Source organism: Nicotiana tomentosiformis, chromosome 12, assembly GCF_000390325.3.
Source record: "Nicotiana tomentosiformis chromosome 12, ASM39032v3, whole genome shotgun sequence".
In the NCBI taxonomy this organism is placed as follows: Eukaryota; Viridiplantae; Streptophyta; class Magnoliopsida; order Solanales; family Solanaceae; genus Nicotiana; species Nicotiana tomentosiformis.
In genome coordinates this window covers 117,776,081-117,791,107 of record NC_090823.1, presented here as the reverse complement: position 1 = coordinate 117,791,107, position 15,027 = coordinate 117,776,081, and positions in this window count along the sequence as shown.

Genomic DNA, 15,027 nt, shown 5'->3' with positions numbered 1-15,027 from the left:
TTCTTTCGGAGTCATACGGTACGGTGGGATAGATATAGGCTGGGTTCCTAGAGCCAAATCAATACGAAAATCAATATCACGATCTAGCGGCATGACTAGAAGGTCAGAAGGAAACACATCGGCGAACTCCCGGACTACTGGCACTGAATCAATCGTCGGATACTCTACGGTGGTGTCCCGAACATAATCTAGATAAGCCAAACAACCCTTCTCGACCATATGTCGAGTCTTCAAAAAAGAGATGACCCAACTAGCTGTTCTAACTAAGGAATCCTTCCACTCCAATCTCGGTAATTCTGGCATTGCTATGGTAATAGTCTTGGCATGGCAATCAAGGATGGCATGATATGGAGATAATCAGTCCATGCCCAGAATGACCTCAAAGTCGATCATATCAAGTAGCAGAAGGTCCGCTCTAGTCTCGTAACTCCGCTCTAGTCTTATAACTATAGAACGTCACCACATAGGACCGGTAGATCTGATCCACAACCACAGAATCGCTCACAGGAGTGGACACATAAACATGAGTACCCAAGGACTCACAAGGAATATCCAGAAAAAGAGAGAACCGAGATGACACATATGAATAGGTAGACCCTAGATCAAATAATACCGAAGCATCCCTACCGCATACAGAAATAATACCTGTGATCATGGCATTTGAGGCCAATGCATCTGATCTGGCCGAAAAAGCATAGAATCTGGCTGGAGCACCGGTGGGCTGGCCCCCGCCTAACTGAACAGTAGCTGACTGGCCTCCCCCTTGCCTGGCCTCCACCTCTAGGATGGCCCCTACCAGCCTGCCCTCTGCCCTGGGGCAGCCGGATAGCCGGTGCTGAAATCATGGGCTGTTGGCCCCGCTGCACTGCCTTGCCCCGAAGCTTGGGGCAGAATCTCCTCATGTGACCAAGATCTCCGCACTAGAAACAGCCCCTCGGTGCGGCGATCTGCTGCCCTGATGTCTGACCCTGATGGCATGTCGACCCACTAGAAGAATCCTGAATAGCTGGTGGGCGGTATGAACTCTCCGGCATGGCACTAAAATAGGAGCTGGATGAACCCTGGTGAACTGAGTACCCACTGGAAGAACCCTGGATGGCTGGTGGGCAGTAAGAACTCTCTGGCATGGCGCTGAAATAGGGGCGTGCTGGAGAACCTCGAGGAGGTGGTGGTGATGAATATGGGGGCCTACTAGGCTGACCCCTCCCAAACTGACCTCTACCCTTATCCGGGGCACCTCTAAACTCTCCAGAGAAACGGGCCCTCTTGTCCTGCTGCGTCTGCTCTCTCCCCCTCTGATGGTAGCCCTCAATCCTATGAGTAATATCCACTACCAGCTGATAAGAAGTTCCCATCTCAACCTCTCGGGCCATATTGGCCTTAATACCGGAGTGCAGCCCCGCAACAAACCTCCGCACTCTCTCTGCGTCCGTAGGAAGTATCATAAGTGCATGGCGAGACAACTCAGAAAACCTCGCCTCATAGTCGGTCACTGACATCTGACCCTGCTCAAGATGCTCAAACTGATACCGCAACTCTTCCCTCTCGGAGGGTGGAATATACCTATCCAGGAAAAGCTGTGTGAACTAGCTCCAAGTCATGGGAGGAGAGCCCGCTGGTCTGCCAAGAAGGTAAGACTGCCACCATCTACGAGCCCTACCCTCCAGTTGGAAAGTAGTGAAGTCAACCCCATGAGACTCCAGTATCCTCATGTTGTGCAGTCTGTCCCTACACCTATCAATGAATTCCTGGGCATCCTCATGACGCTCGCCTCCGAAGACAGGAGGGTGTAACCTAGTCCACCTGTCCAATAACTTCTGCGGATCGCCGTCCGCAGTCGGTCTAGGCTCAGGTGCCACTGCTGCAACTGGCTGGGCCCCATCTGCGGGTAGTGTACCCGGAGTCTGATATATTGCAGCTGCGTGCCCAGGAGCCTGAGCAGTAGGGGTTTGTGCTCCCCTTCCAGCCTGAGATGTGGCTGGGTTTGCTGGAAATAAACCAGCCTGAGTCATAGTGTCCCTGAAAGCCCGGTGCTGTCATGAAATCTATCGGGGCTGGCTCTGGAACAGGCACCTCGCCCTGCTCCTCCATGATGGGATCCTCCACTGGATCTGCCGGTGGTGCTACTGGGGCAGCTCTGGGATGCCCTCGTTCCCTCTTTCGGGCCGGTTCCCTCCCCCGGCCTCTACCTCGGTCTTTAGAAACTAGGGGGGGAGTAGCTCCTCCCGGGTCTGGAACGTCCGTTGTACGCGTCCTCACCATCTGTGAGAGAATAGAAGGAAGAACTTAGTATACCATCAATTGCACGATAGGAGATGAATAAAGAGTAGTTTCCTAACACCCTATAGCCTCTCGAAGATAAGTACAGACGTCTCCGCACCGATCCGCAAGACTCTACAAGGCCTGCCCATAACCTGTGAGACCTACGTGAACCTAGTGCTCTGATACCATGTTGTCATGACACAACTCCATGTCAGGTCGTGATGGTGTCCAACACTGTTGCTGGACAAGCCAACAGTGAACAACTTAGCGATTTCCCGTTTAGATTTACTTATTTTAAAACATTTGGTAAATAAAGGATTTTTAAGGCAAACAAACGAAAAAATCTAAAAGCAGTTATAACTATTGAATTACAACCAAAACACCAAGTCTACTAATACGTGCCAAGATCTGGTGTCACAAGTATGTGGGCAACTAATAAAATATACAAAATATGACTATGCTACAGTCTGAAATAGAATAGACAGATAAAAACAAAAGAGAAACTCCGGCATGCTGCTGAACGGCTCAGAAGAGGGCAGCTCACCGTGAAGTCTCGGTCCAAGATCAAGTATGCGCGTTGGGCGGGTAACTAGATGCACCAGCCTCAGATCTTGTACAATTAAGTACAGAAGTGCAGTATAGGTACATAAACAACATGTACCCAGTAAGTATCCCGCCTAACCTCGAAGAAGTAGTGACGAGGGGTCGACTTGACACTTACTAGGTCAATAATAATATAATTAAAGCACTATGCTAAGCATGGATATCATGAATGATATTGTCAGTTCAACAACAGGAAGAGATAAGTCCTTCGTTCACAATTATAACATAAATTTCGGTAATACTATTTAGCAACTTACATTTCAAGGCATTTAAGCAGAATAAATCATGGAGGATTTCCAAATAATTAGCATGCGCAATTATGCCGAGGTCGTATTGCCCGGTCCAACATAATATTAAATTGTGCACTGCCGGAGGGTCGAATGATGCGAACCATAGATGCATCTATTTACTACCGAGGCGCTCGACCCGATCCACAAACACAATTATTTTCAAGAAAATACAAGTTTCTCATTTACAGTCAAGTATATCATATAAACCACATTATACAATTCTTTTATCAATTTCTATCATGACTAAGTGATTATTTTAGCAAGTAAGGGCACACATATTCCAAGTATACCATGATACGGGTCCTAGACTACACGGACAATAGCATAATAGTAGCTACGTATGGACTCTCATCACTTCGTACGTACGTAGCCCCCACAATTAGGTACAAACATTTATTTAATTCACCTATGGGGTTAATTCCCTCTTACAAGGTTAGAAAGGAGACTTACCTCACCTCAAAGTCAACTCCCCAATTCAAGAACATGCTCAAACCTCCAAATTTGACGCAAAACGACTCGAAGCTAGTCAATCATTACATAACTAATCAATCTATGCTCAAAAGTTCATAATTCTACCATTTAAGTGATTACCCAACCTAAATTGCAAGATTCCTAAAATTCACCCCCGGGCCCACGTGTCCGAATTCCGGAAAATTTTAAAGAAAGTTGTTACCCATAACCTTAGGAACATAAATATATGATTTTTACTAAATTCCATAACGAATTTCGTGGTTACATCTCATTTTTATCAAAAACCTAGGTTTATCAAAATCCCCTCCTTCAAAGCTCTCAAATCTCCCAAGAGTGAGAGAAAATATGATAAAAATGGCCTAAGTCCGTATTAAATGAGCCCTCACTGCCCAGCGACTTTCGCGCCTGCGATGCTTTGGGCCGCACCTGCAGCAAATGCCTCGCTGGTGCGCTTTTCCCTCATCTGGTCAGGCTCCGCATCTGCGGGCAAGAAAGCTCGCTTTTGCGAGCCTAGCCGCACCTGCGACCATGTCTCTCGCACCTGCGCTCACGCAGGTGCGCCCAAATCTTCCGCATCTACGAATTCTGGGCTGCCCTCTATTTCTCGCTTCTGCGGCTCGTGGCTCGCACCTACGAGCCTGCATTGCGGCTGACCAAGCGTAGGTGCGATTATGACAGATCTGGGTGCTTCAACTTTTGTTCCAAGCTCCCAACTTGGTCTGAGCCTCTTCCGATTGACACTCGGGGCCCCGCCCGAATATACCAACAAGTTTAGAATCATAAAACGGACTCGCTTAAACTCTCGGAATGCCCGAAACGATATTAAAACTAAGAATCACACCCTAAAACAATTGAATCAAACTTAAGAACTTCAATTTCTTCAATTTACTTCCAATGCGTTGAAACGTACTTATACCACTTGGAATGATACCAAATTTTGCGTGCAAGTCTTAAATGATACTACAGAACTATTCCTAATCTCGAAATTCTATTTGGACCTCGATATCACCAAAACTCGCTCCAAACCAAATTTAAAGTACTTCCAAACCTTCAAGAACCAACTTTCACTATTAGGCGCCAAAATGCTCCCCGGTCACCCAAAAACCTGATTCGAACATACGCCCTACTACGAAATCATCATACGAACCTATTGGAACCATTAAATCCTAATTCCGAGGTCGTTTACTAAAAATATTGACCAAAGTTAAACTTGGCCTTTCGAGCCAACCTTAAGGAACTAAGTGTTCCTATTTCCACCCAAACTCTTCTAAATCCCGAACCATCCATCCCCGCAAGTCATAAATCAGTAAAAGCAATTACAGGAAGTTTTATTTAGGGAAACAGGGTTTTAGAAAGCAAAACGATCGGTCGGGTCGTTACATCTGTTAATGCAAATTTTAATGACATGACATGCTTGCGGACTTCATGCCCAGATCCTAAAATATTGTCACACTTTGAAATAATGATTCAAGAGTTAGAATGCAATGAAGATAAGTTTAAGGAAATAAAATAAAGAATCGTAACAACTAAGGGAAAATTGGCTCTAGATTGGAAAGTTCCATACATTATAACAAGAGTACTGCCAAAAGAGAGCGTTGTACCTGGGAAAACTCGATGGAAATGTCCCTGAAACAACTGTCAACGCAAGTGCAGTCAAAAAGTACTATGCTTAATCCTTTATATAGCATTAATGTTTCCCGGTTGGGATGAAGAAGGCTTTCTTTCTCACTATTCAAATATTCAACCCTTTGCAAACCCTTTGAGCCGGATCCTTTTTTTTAATTACCCTCTTTGGAACCTGAAAGTTATTATTGAAAAAAAAAGAATGAAAAATGAAAAAGAAAAAAAAGAGAAGAAGAAAAGACAAAAATAAAATGAAATGAAAAAAAGAGGAAAAAGGAAAGGAAAAAGAAAGAGAAAAGAAAACAAAATAGAAGAAAAAGCAAAAGAAAAGAATATAAAAAACAAAGTTCATTGAACTACATTCAACTTGATTCCAAAATTGGAGGATACAGTCTCTTAGATCTGGTGCAACCAAAATGAGAGAAATAAAATAAGAGAGTCTTATTGGTAAAAACCCTCATGGGCACCGTAGGGAAATGGTGAGTAAAGAGACTAAAATGAGAGAGTCTTTTTAGTGAAAATCCGCAAGGAGCACTATAAGGCGTTGGTGAGAAGAGAGAGGTCAATTGGTGAAAACCCACAAAGGGCACCACTGATCGAAAAGAGGATCCTCAAAGCCATTGGCATTGACACAGTCCTGGGCAAGGTTTCTCGATTTCGAGGCAAAAGTTGTGATGAATTTCTAAGAGTCAGATAATTTACACAGATCAGGCTTCCAGTCAAAAAGGCATGTCATGTTCATTGAAGTTCGCATGTACTCCAGATAAGTCCTTTTTTCCTTTCCCCGAAAGGGATACCTCTTGTCTAAATTCATTGTCCATTCCATTATTTGTTGTTCTTTGAATCCCTTTCGGTCTAACTTTGTTCCAAAACTAAGGCGAAGAAGGGTTGGAAAGACTGATTTACCAGGCTTTTGTTTGATACAAGCTAGTATTCAAGAGGCACCCAGCCTCAGCAGGGGCATCAAGTCAACACTGACTGGCCATGGTGGCTGATTCTTTGAAATCAAAAACTCTCGAAAGGAGGAAATCAAATTGAAATTTTCTACAAGGGCAAAATGAAGTTGAAAAGGTTAAGTCCCAAGTGGCTAACCGTTTTGGCAAAGTTTGAAAAGCCAAAAATTCCCCAATGCTCTGAAATTGAAAGTTTTGGAAGAAAGAGGTCGAAAGTGAAATGCCACAAAGGCAAAATAAAATTAAAAAGGTTAAGTCCCATGCGACCAACCGTCATGTAAAAGTTTGAAAAGTCAAAGGCTTTTCGGGGCCAGAAATGCAAGTGGTATTCAGGAAACATCTAATGGTAGGTTGAAATCATCATTAAAAGAATATGGGCACAAAACCAAGCTGCCAAAGACATCAAGGCCACACACCAACCACCACTTTTAAATCTCACAATTTTTTTTTGTTTTGAAGCAGGAACAAAGCAGTGCAGAATGGCAATTCTTAAAGGACGAATATCACCAAAGGTAGGTTTCCACAAAATCTCCATTTTCTTTTATTTTAAGCATGCATCACTATTATTCATATATATCATTTTCGTAGCTTAACCCAGGTAGAACCTTTTTGCCTAGGGGGATCTATCTCATAGTTTTGAGTAGAAGTACTCTTTAGTCAGGATGTTTTACGTAGCTTAACCCATGTAGAACCTTTTCGCCTAGGAGGATCTAGCTTATATTTCCGGGTATAAGTACTCTTCGCCCAAGCTTATTTTTCGTAGCTTAACCTAGGTAGAACCTTTTTCGCCTAGGGGGGTCTAGCTCATATTTCTGGGTAGAAGTAGTCTTCGCCCAGGCTTGTTTTACGTAGCTTAACCCAGCTAGAACCTTTTCGCCTAGGGGGATCCAACTCATAGTTCCGAGTAGAAGTACCCTTTGCTCAGGTTGTTTTATGTAGCTTAACCCAGGTAGAACCTTTATCACCTAGGGAGATCTAGCTCATATTTTCGGGTAGAAGTAGTCTTCGCCCAGGCTTATTTTTCGTAGCTTAACCCAGGTAGAACATTTTCGCCTAGGGGGATCCAGCTCATAGTTCCGAGTAGAAGTACTCTTCGCCCAATTTGTTTTACGTAGCTTAACCCAGGTAGAACCTTTTTCGCCTAGGGGGATCTAGCTCATATTTTCGGGTAGAAGTACTCTTCGCCCATGCTTGTTTTCGTAGCTTAACCCAGATAAAACCTTTTTCACCTAGGGGGATCTAGCTCATATTTCCGGGTAGAAGTAGTCTTCGCCCATGCTTGTTTTACGTAGCTTAATCCAGGTAGTACCTTTTCGCCTAGGGGGATCTAGCTCATAGTTCCGGGTAGAAGTACTCTTTGCTCAGGTTGTTTTATGTAGATTAACCCAGGTAGAACCTTTTCGCCTAAGGGGATCCTGCTCATAATTTTCGGGTAGAAGCACTCTTCGCTCAGGCTGGTTTACGTAGCTTAACCCAGGTAGAACATTTTTGCCTAGGGCGATCCAACTCATAGTTTGGGGTAGAAGTACTCTTCGCTCAGGATGGTTTACGTAGCTTTACCTAGGTAGAACCTTTTCGCCTAGAGGGATCCAGCTCATATTTCTGGGTAGAAGTACTCTTCGCTCAGGTTGTTTTACATAGCTTAACTCAGGTAGAACCTTTTCTCCTAGGGGGATCCAGCTCATATTTTTGGGTAGAAGTACTCTTTGCTCAGGTTGTTTTACTTAGCTTAACCTAGGTTAAACCTTTTCGCCTGGGGGATCCAGTTCATATTTAGAAGTACTCTTCGCTCAAGTTGTTTTATGCAGTTTTACTCAGGTAGAACCTTTTCACCCAGAGGGATTCAACACGTTTCAGTAATACAGGGCGCCAACCCCTGGTTACATTTTATATCAGTAATATAGGGCACCAATCACTAGTTACATTTCATTTTCAGTAATACATGGCGCCAACCCTTGGTTATATTTTATTTTCAGTAATACAAGTCACCAACCCCTGATTACATTTTCTTTTCAGTAATACAGGGCGCCAACCCCTGGTTACATTTCATATCAGTAATACAGGGCACCAACCCCTAGTTATATTTCATATCAATAATACAGGGCACCAACCCCTAGTTACATTTCTTTTTTAGTAATACATGGCGCCAACCCTTGGTTACATTTCATATCAGTAATACAAGGTGCTATCCCCTGATTACATTCTTTTTCAGTAATATAGAGTACCAACCCCTGATTATATTCTTTTTCTGTAATACAGGGTACCAATCCCTAGTTATATTTCCTTACCAGTATTAGGGTACACTAATCCTAGTTGTGTTTACCGACATAGGGTCTCCACTCCCTAGTTGATTTTTATTTTTAGACATATGGTCTCCACTCCCTAGTCTCCTTACTAGTATAAGGGCACACTATTCCCCATCACATTTCCCCAGCATAAGGTACATCAATCCTTAGTTGAGACACCATTTAGACAATCAAGATCATGTTTTCCCAGAATACACCAATCCCGACCTTTTATTGTTTTAATAATTTAGTAGTATAGAGTTCTGTTACAAATAACTCATGAATTTTCCTAGTGAAAACTAGGGCAGAAAATTTTCGTTTGTTTGTTTGTTTTGGTGTCTGAGCAGGTTTACCCTCGAGGCACGGGTTCGAGATGACCAATAGAAGAAGTCTCAATCCAAAATAAAGAAAAGAAAACAAAAAGAAGTGAATCGAGAATGCAGAAGCGGATGAAAAGATGTGAACTTCTCAAGACATGACTGAAGTCACGATCATTGCATTTCTCGTCTTCATCAGAAGAGGCCGTAGAAGAATGAACTGTAACCTGCAGCTAGCAAGCATCAAAGTTCATATCAGAGTCTGCGTGAAGAACCAGTCAAGACTCAGGATCAAGTTTTAGAAGACTTATAGATATGAATCTTGTAACTCATAGCTGATAGGCTTGTTTAGTTTCTTTTGATTTTGATGTAATAACAGGACCACAGACTGGAGCCTCGACGGAACCTCACTCGACTCTCCAACTCATCATTCCATTACCCTCTTTGAACTACACGCGATCTGATTCCCTCATAACCCGAGATATGTAGGTTGTCCAAAACCAGGACTCGGTTGCACTCTTTTCTCTTCTCTTTATTTTATTTTATTTTATTTTTGAATAAGGGTTTAGTCAAAAAATTAGTCACATGGCTCACCTTGTCTTTGCCTGAAAATTCTTCATATTTTCAAGCAAAGAGGGACATGCTGTGAGCACCTAAGTTTTTTATCATAATCGGATTTTTGGCCACTTTTTAGTATGAAATATTCTTTGATTTTATTCTACATATTTTAGCTTTTGTTTCACCTTTTTATAGGTTTTTACTAAGAAAATTTAAAACCACAAAAAAGTTTAGTAAGTTCCGTGCTTGTTTGCCAAGAAAAATTATTAAACAATATATCTTATTTTAATTTTAAATTTTTTCTTTTAAAGAGTATTAACTAAAGATTAAAGTGAGTAGCAATCTCAAGTTTTTAGGTTTATCAGAATTTATGTTGCTATTTTGGTTGTTTGTTTATAAGAAAGAAAAATTATTTGAAAAAGAAGAAAATAAATGTAAATAAGGAAATCAAATTTTAATCTCATTCCCGTGCCTCTAATTTCTCCTTTGTTTTCAAGTGGGGGCCACCTCCTTGATTTTGTTTGACATGCCAGATCCTTATGTTTTCAATGGGACCCGCCTCTTTAAATTTGTTTTCTTCCCATTCCTTCGTACTTTGCACCTTCCGATTAAGGGTATCTTTCCATGTTATATTACTTTATTAAAATTATGATTTTGGTATTTTGTGACCTTCACCAAAAATTCACTCGACATTTATTTACCTTGGGGGCCACGCATTTTCTTTCTCACTCATCACTCACTTTGCATACAGACACACTATAATAGAGATGAGGGGGACCAAAAAAAAAAGAAGGGGCTGGGATTTTTAAGGAGCAGTAGTAAAAAAAAACGAGTAGAATCAAGTTTTCTTCTCCAACTAAAACAATAAAAAACCAGCAGCTTTCTCCATGGAAATTAGCTGAAAGTTCACCTAAAACACCATTAAAGCTGACCCATAAACCTCCCGTCCAGGCTCTACCAACGCCTCCACCCACAGCTGCCGATAACCCCCCAAAACAGCCCTTTTCTCCAGTTAAATAGCCACAAAAATTATCTGAAAATCCACCACCAAATTCACCAGAAAACAACCTTGAAACAGCCACGCAAACCAACTGAAACTTCACTCGAACCTACACCTGAAACCAGCCGTAAAACCACCAAACTTTAGCCACCAAACATCTCCAAAAATAGCTTTAAACCACCTTAAACTGTTCCCGTCTTCATCATTTAGGCGAGACTTCTATGTCGAGGTTCTGGTTCGCAATTTTGGCATTTCAGTCCGACGTGTTGCTTTGTTATTTCGATTGAGTTGTAAATTTTCAACTTTATTCATCAATATAAAGGTCCATTCGAATCCATTTTTCTCAGTATTTGTTTACATTTTTAGTATACACTTGCTTTGATATATTAGTGTTTCTATTTGCTCGTGATGAATTTTATTTGCCTTATGAAAAATACTTGATCTCTTTCGTATTAGTTGTGTACGGATTGCGTATTATTTCGGTTATATATTGGTTTTAAAGATTAATTCGTTTGAGTACATGTAAGTTTGTTTTGGACGATTTCTGTTAAATATGCTATGGACTTTGATTTAGTTTTCTTACTTATATGGTTAAGTTACGTTTCTTTTGTTTTAGCATGCTGAAGTGGTGATTTAAGTGAGTTATTAAATTAGATAGATGGAAAATTAGGGTTGTTTCTTTCTGGCAGGGAATAAGAATAGGCCATGAGTGGTGTTAAGTCAGAAGAATGTATAACTCTTAAGCATCACAATAATCCCAAACTTAGAAAAATTCTTTTGAGTACGTTAGAATGCTTTAAGCGAGCCCTAAATTAATCAAATCAGCATAGTTATGTATACGTTCACATGACATAATTATAATTTTCAAAATTAAAACTGAAGTATGCATTCGCGCAACTTTGGGTAAAATAATCTTAATATAATAAAATGCTATTAATTGTGTACACGTACGCGTGACATAATTTTGGCACAATAAGCAAAACGGATGCACACACGTAATTCGTTTCAAAGATAATTACATATTTTAATAATTAAAAGCGGATAGATAAAACATGAAAATCAATAAATCACAGTTTATCCAAAAATAATATAAGCCAAATGTAGTTAATAAAGCGACCGTGCTAGAACCACGGGACTCGGGGAATGCCTTACACCTTCTCCCCAGTCAACAGAATTTCTTACCCGGACTTTGTTTTCGCAGACCAATAATAATAGAGTCAAACCTTCCTTTGACTAGGGATTCAAATAAAAGGTGACTTGGAACACCCAAAAAATCAATTCCAAGTGGCGACTCTGAACAATAAAATAATCCCTACTCAAATTTATCACTTTAATTAGAAAAAGTTTTTAACCCACAATGATCCATAATACATATCTTTTTGGGGTAAAAAGGGGTGTTATAAAAACTAAACTTAAAGAACAAATATAAGGCAAACAATTAACTAGGTGAATAACAAAAGTTTCAAGAAAATAGAGGTGTGGAGATATACCTGATTGGACCTTAAGCGAAACGACAAAGTCGATTTCACATGAAATGTCCGATCAACTAGATTTGGAATGAACCTTGGTGGCTTCTAAATGAGCCAAACTAACACAAATTGATTGCTCTCGTCAAGATCAATCGATTCATGTGAGTTTAAGCCAAAACGAATCAACAATTATTGAAGAAATCAGAAAGGGGACAAAACTAGGGTTTCAACATTTTTTAAATCTACAAATCGGTAAAACCTAGGGTTTTTTATAGAGATAATGGTAGGGGATGTATGAGGGTGTGACGGGGATTATCTGGTAAGATTTTGGTGGTGTTTTGGGACTGTCAGCCGCTGTGGGCAATTTCTGGCGGCAAAGACGATGAAGGGTGAGAGAGACAGTCTGGGACAGTCTTTGGGGTATGAGGGTCTCTTCAGACAGTTATAAGGAATGAAGATATCAGTTCACGATCGTTAGATGAAACTTGATGGACGATGGAGATGAATTCATGCCTAAAACGTTGTCGTTTAGATTTATGGGGGATGAACCAGATTTTTGAGATGGGTTTGGGTGGATATTTTGTGGAATTTGGGCCGTCCGCTAAAGCTGGTCCAATACGTTTGGAGTCTTAGTAGGCCTTTCCTTTCTTTTTCCTTTAATTTGAAGCTTAAACATGCCCACAAATCGCAAATTAAAACTTATTTTGCACAATTAGCCCATTTTATTTTTTTTCTAATGTTAACCTAATTAAAACTATGAATCAAACAAAATAACTAATTAACTAAACCTAAAAACGACTAATGCATTTTTTGTGATTTCTATTTAAATAAAGGCTTTTAATATATGATTAAATCCTAAAATGCAACTAAGATCTTAAAACGCACTAAATGAATGATACGATATTTTTTGATGTTTTTTATGGTTTTAAAACATTTCTAAACATGCATGAAAAATGCAAAATAAATTAGACAAAAATAAAGAAAAATGCCTAAAATTCTAATAAAGTGATTAAAAACTATTTTGACTATTTTTAGTAGTAAATTCATATGTGGGGCAAACATTATGTGCTCAGAGCTGCCCCTCTTTGCTCGAGAAGATAAAGAGTTTTCGAGCAAAAATAAAGTAGCAATTATGAACAATATTTGCACGTTTGACACTCCATGAGAAGCATTTTGAAAAAGTTTGACCAAACCTTACTTCCGAGGTTGTCTACATATCCTTGACTGTAAAGGAATCAGGTTAGTGTAGTTCTGAAAGTTTTGGTAGCTAGGACTACCGAAAAGCTATGATTTCAATGTTGTTGCTACTATTACTGCTTGCTGAACTCCTTATTACACCAAAATTAAAATCAAAAGAAACTAAACAAGCCTATCAACTATGAGTTACAAGATTCCTATCTATAAGTCCTCTGAAACTTGATCTTTGAGTCTTGACTAGTTCGTAATGCAGACTTTGATCTGAATCTTGATGCTTGCTAGCTGCAGGTGCAAGTTCATTCTTTTACAGCTTCTCGATCAAAACGGGAACATCAATGCTCGTGACTTCAACCGTGTCTTGAGCAATCCACATCTTTTCATCCGCTCCCACATTTTGGATTCACTTCTTTTTTTCTTTTATTTTTTATTCTGGATTGAGATTTCTTATTTTAGTCATCTTGAACTCTATGCCTAGAGGAAAAACCTGCACAAACAACAGAACCAAACAAACGAATGAAATATTTCTGCCCCAATTTTTACTAGGAAAATTTCACGAGTTATTGAAACAAAAATTCCAAACTACTTCTTTTCTAAAACCAATAAATGGTCAGGCATAGTGTATCCTGAAGAGCTCATGATGATGTTCCCTTGTTTTCAAAATGATGCCTCAACTAAGGACTGGTGTACCTTATGTTGGAAAAATGCGGTTGGGAAATGGTATACCCTATATTGGCAAAGATATCAGGGGGTGGTGTACCCTTCATTTAAGATCAATTAGTAATGATATCAGGGAGTGGTGCACCCTGTATTTAAGCTCAATCAACTAGGGAGTAGTGTACCCTATGTTGGAAAACACAGCTAGGGATTGGTGTACCCTATACTGGAAAGGATATCAGGGAGTGGTGTACCCTGCATTTAAGATCAATTGGAAATAAAATGAGTGAGTGGTGTACCCTGAATTTAAGCTTAATCAACTAGGGAGTAGTGTACCCTATGTTGGAAAACGCAGCTAGGGATTAGTGTACCACATACTGGAAAGGATACCAAGGAGTGGTGTACCCTACATTTAAGATCAATTGGTAATGATATCAGGGAGTGGTGTACCTTGCATTTAAGCTCAATCAACTAGGGAGTGATATACCCTATGTTGGAAAACACAACTAGGGATTGGTGTACCCTATACTGGAAAGGATATCAGGGAGTGGTGTACCCTGCATTTAAGATCAATTGGAAATAAAATGAGTGAGTGGTGTACCCTGAATTTAAGCTTAATCAACTAGGGAGTAGTGTACCCTATGTTGGAAAACGCAGCTAGGGATTAGTGTACCACATACTGGAAAGGATACCAGGGAGTGGTGTACCCTACATTTAAGATCAATTGGTAATGATATCAGGGAGTGGTGTACCTTGCATTTAAGCTCAATCAACTAGGGAGTGATGTACCCTATGTTGGAAAACACAACTAGGGATTGGTGTACCATATACTGTAAAGGATATCGGGGACTAGTGTACCCTGCATTTAATCTTAATCAACTAGGGAGTGGTGTACCCTATGTTGGAAAATATAACTAGGGATTAATTTACCCTATACTGGAAAGGATATCAAGGAGTGTTGTACCCTGCATTTCATATCAATTGGTAATGATATCAGGGAGTGGTGTACCCTGCTTTTAAGCTCAATCAACTAGGGAGTGGTGTACCATATGTTGGAAAAACACAGATAGGGATTGGTGTACCCTATATTAGTAAGGAGACTAGGAAGTGGTGTACCCTATGTCTAGGAAAGATATCAGGGAGTGGTGTACCCAACATTTAAGATCGACTCAACTAGGGAGTGGTGTACCCTATGTTGGAAAATACAGCTAGGGATTGGTGTACCCTAACTGGTAATGAGACTAGCGAGTGGTATATCCTATGTCTAAAATATCATCAACTAGGGAGTGGTGTACCCTACATTGGAAAACACTGCTAGGGATTGGTGTACCATATACTGGTAAGG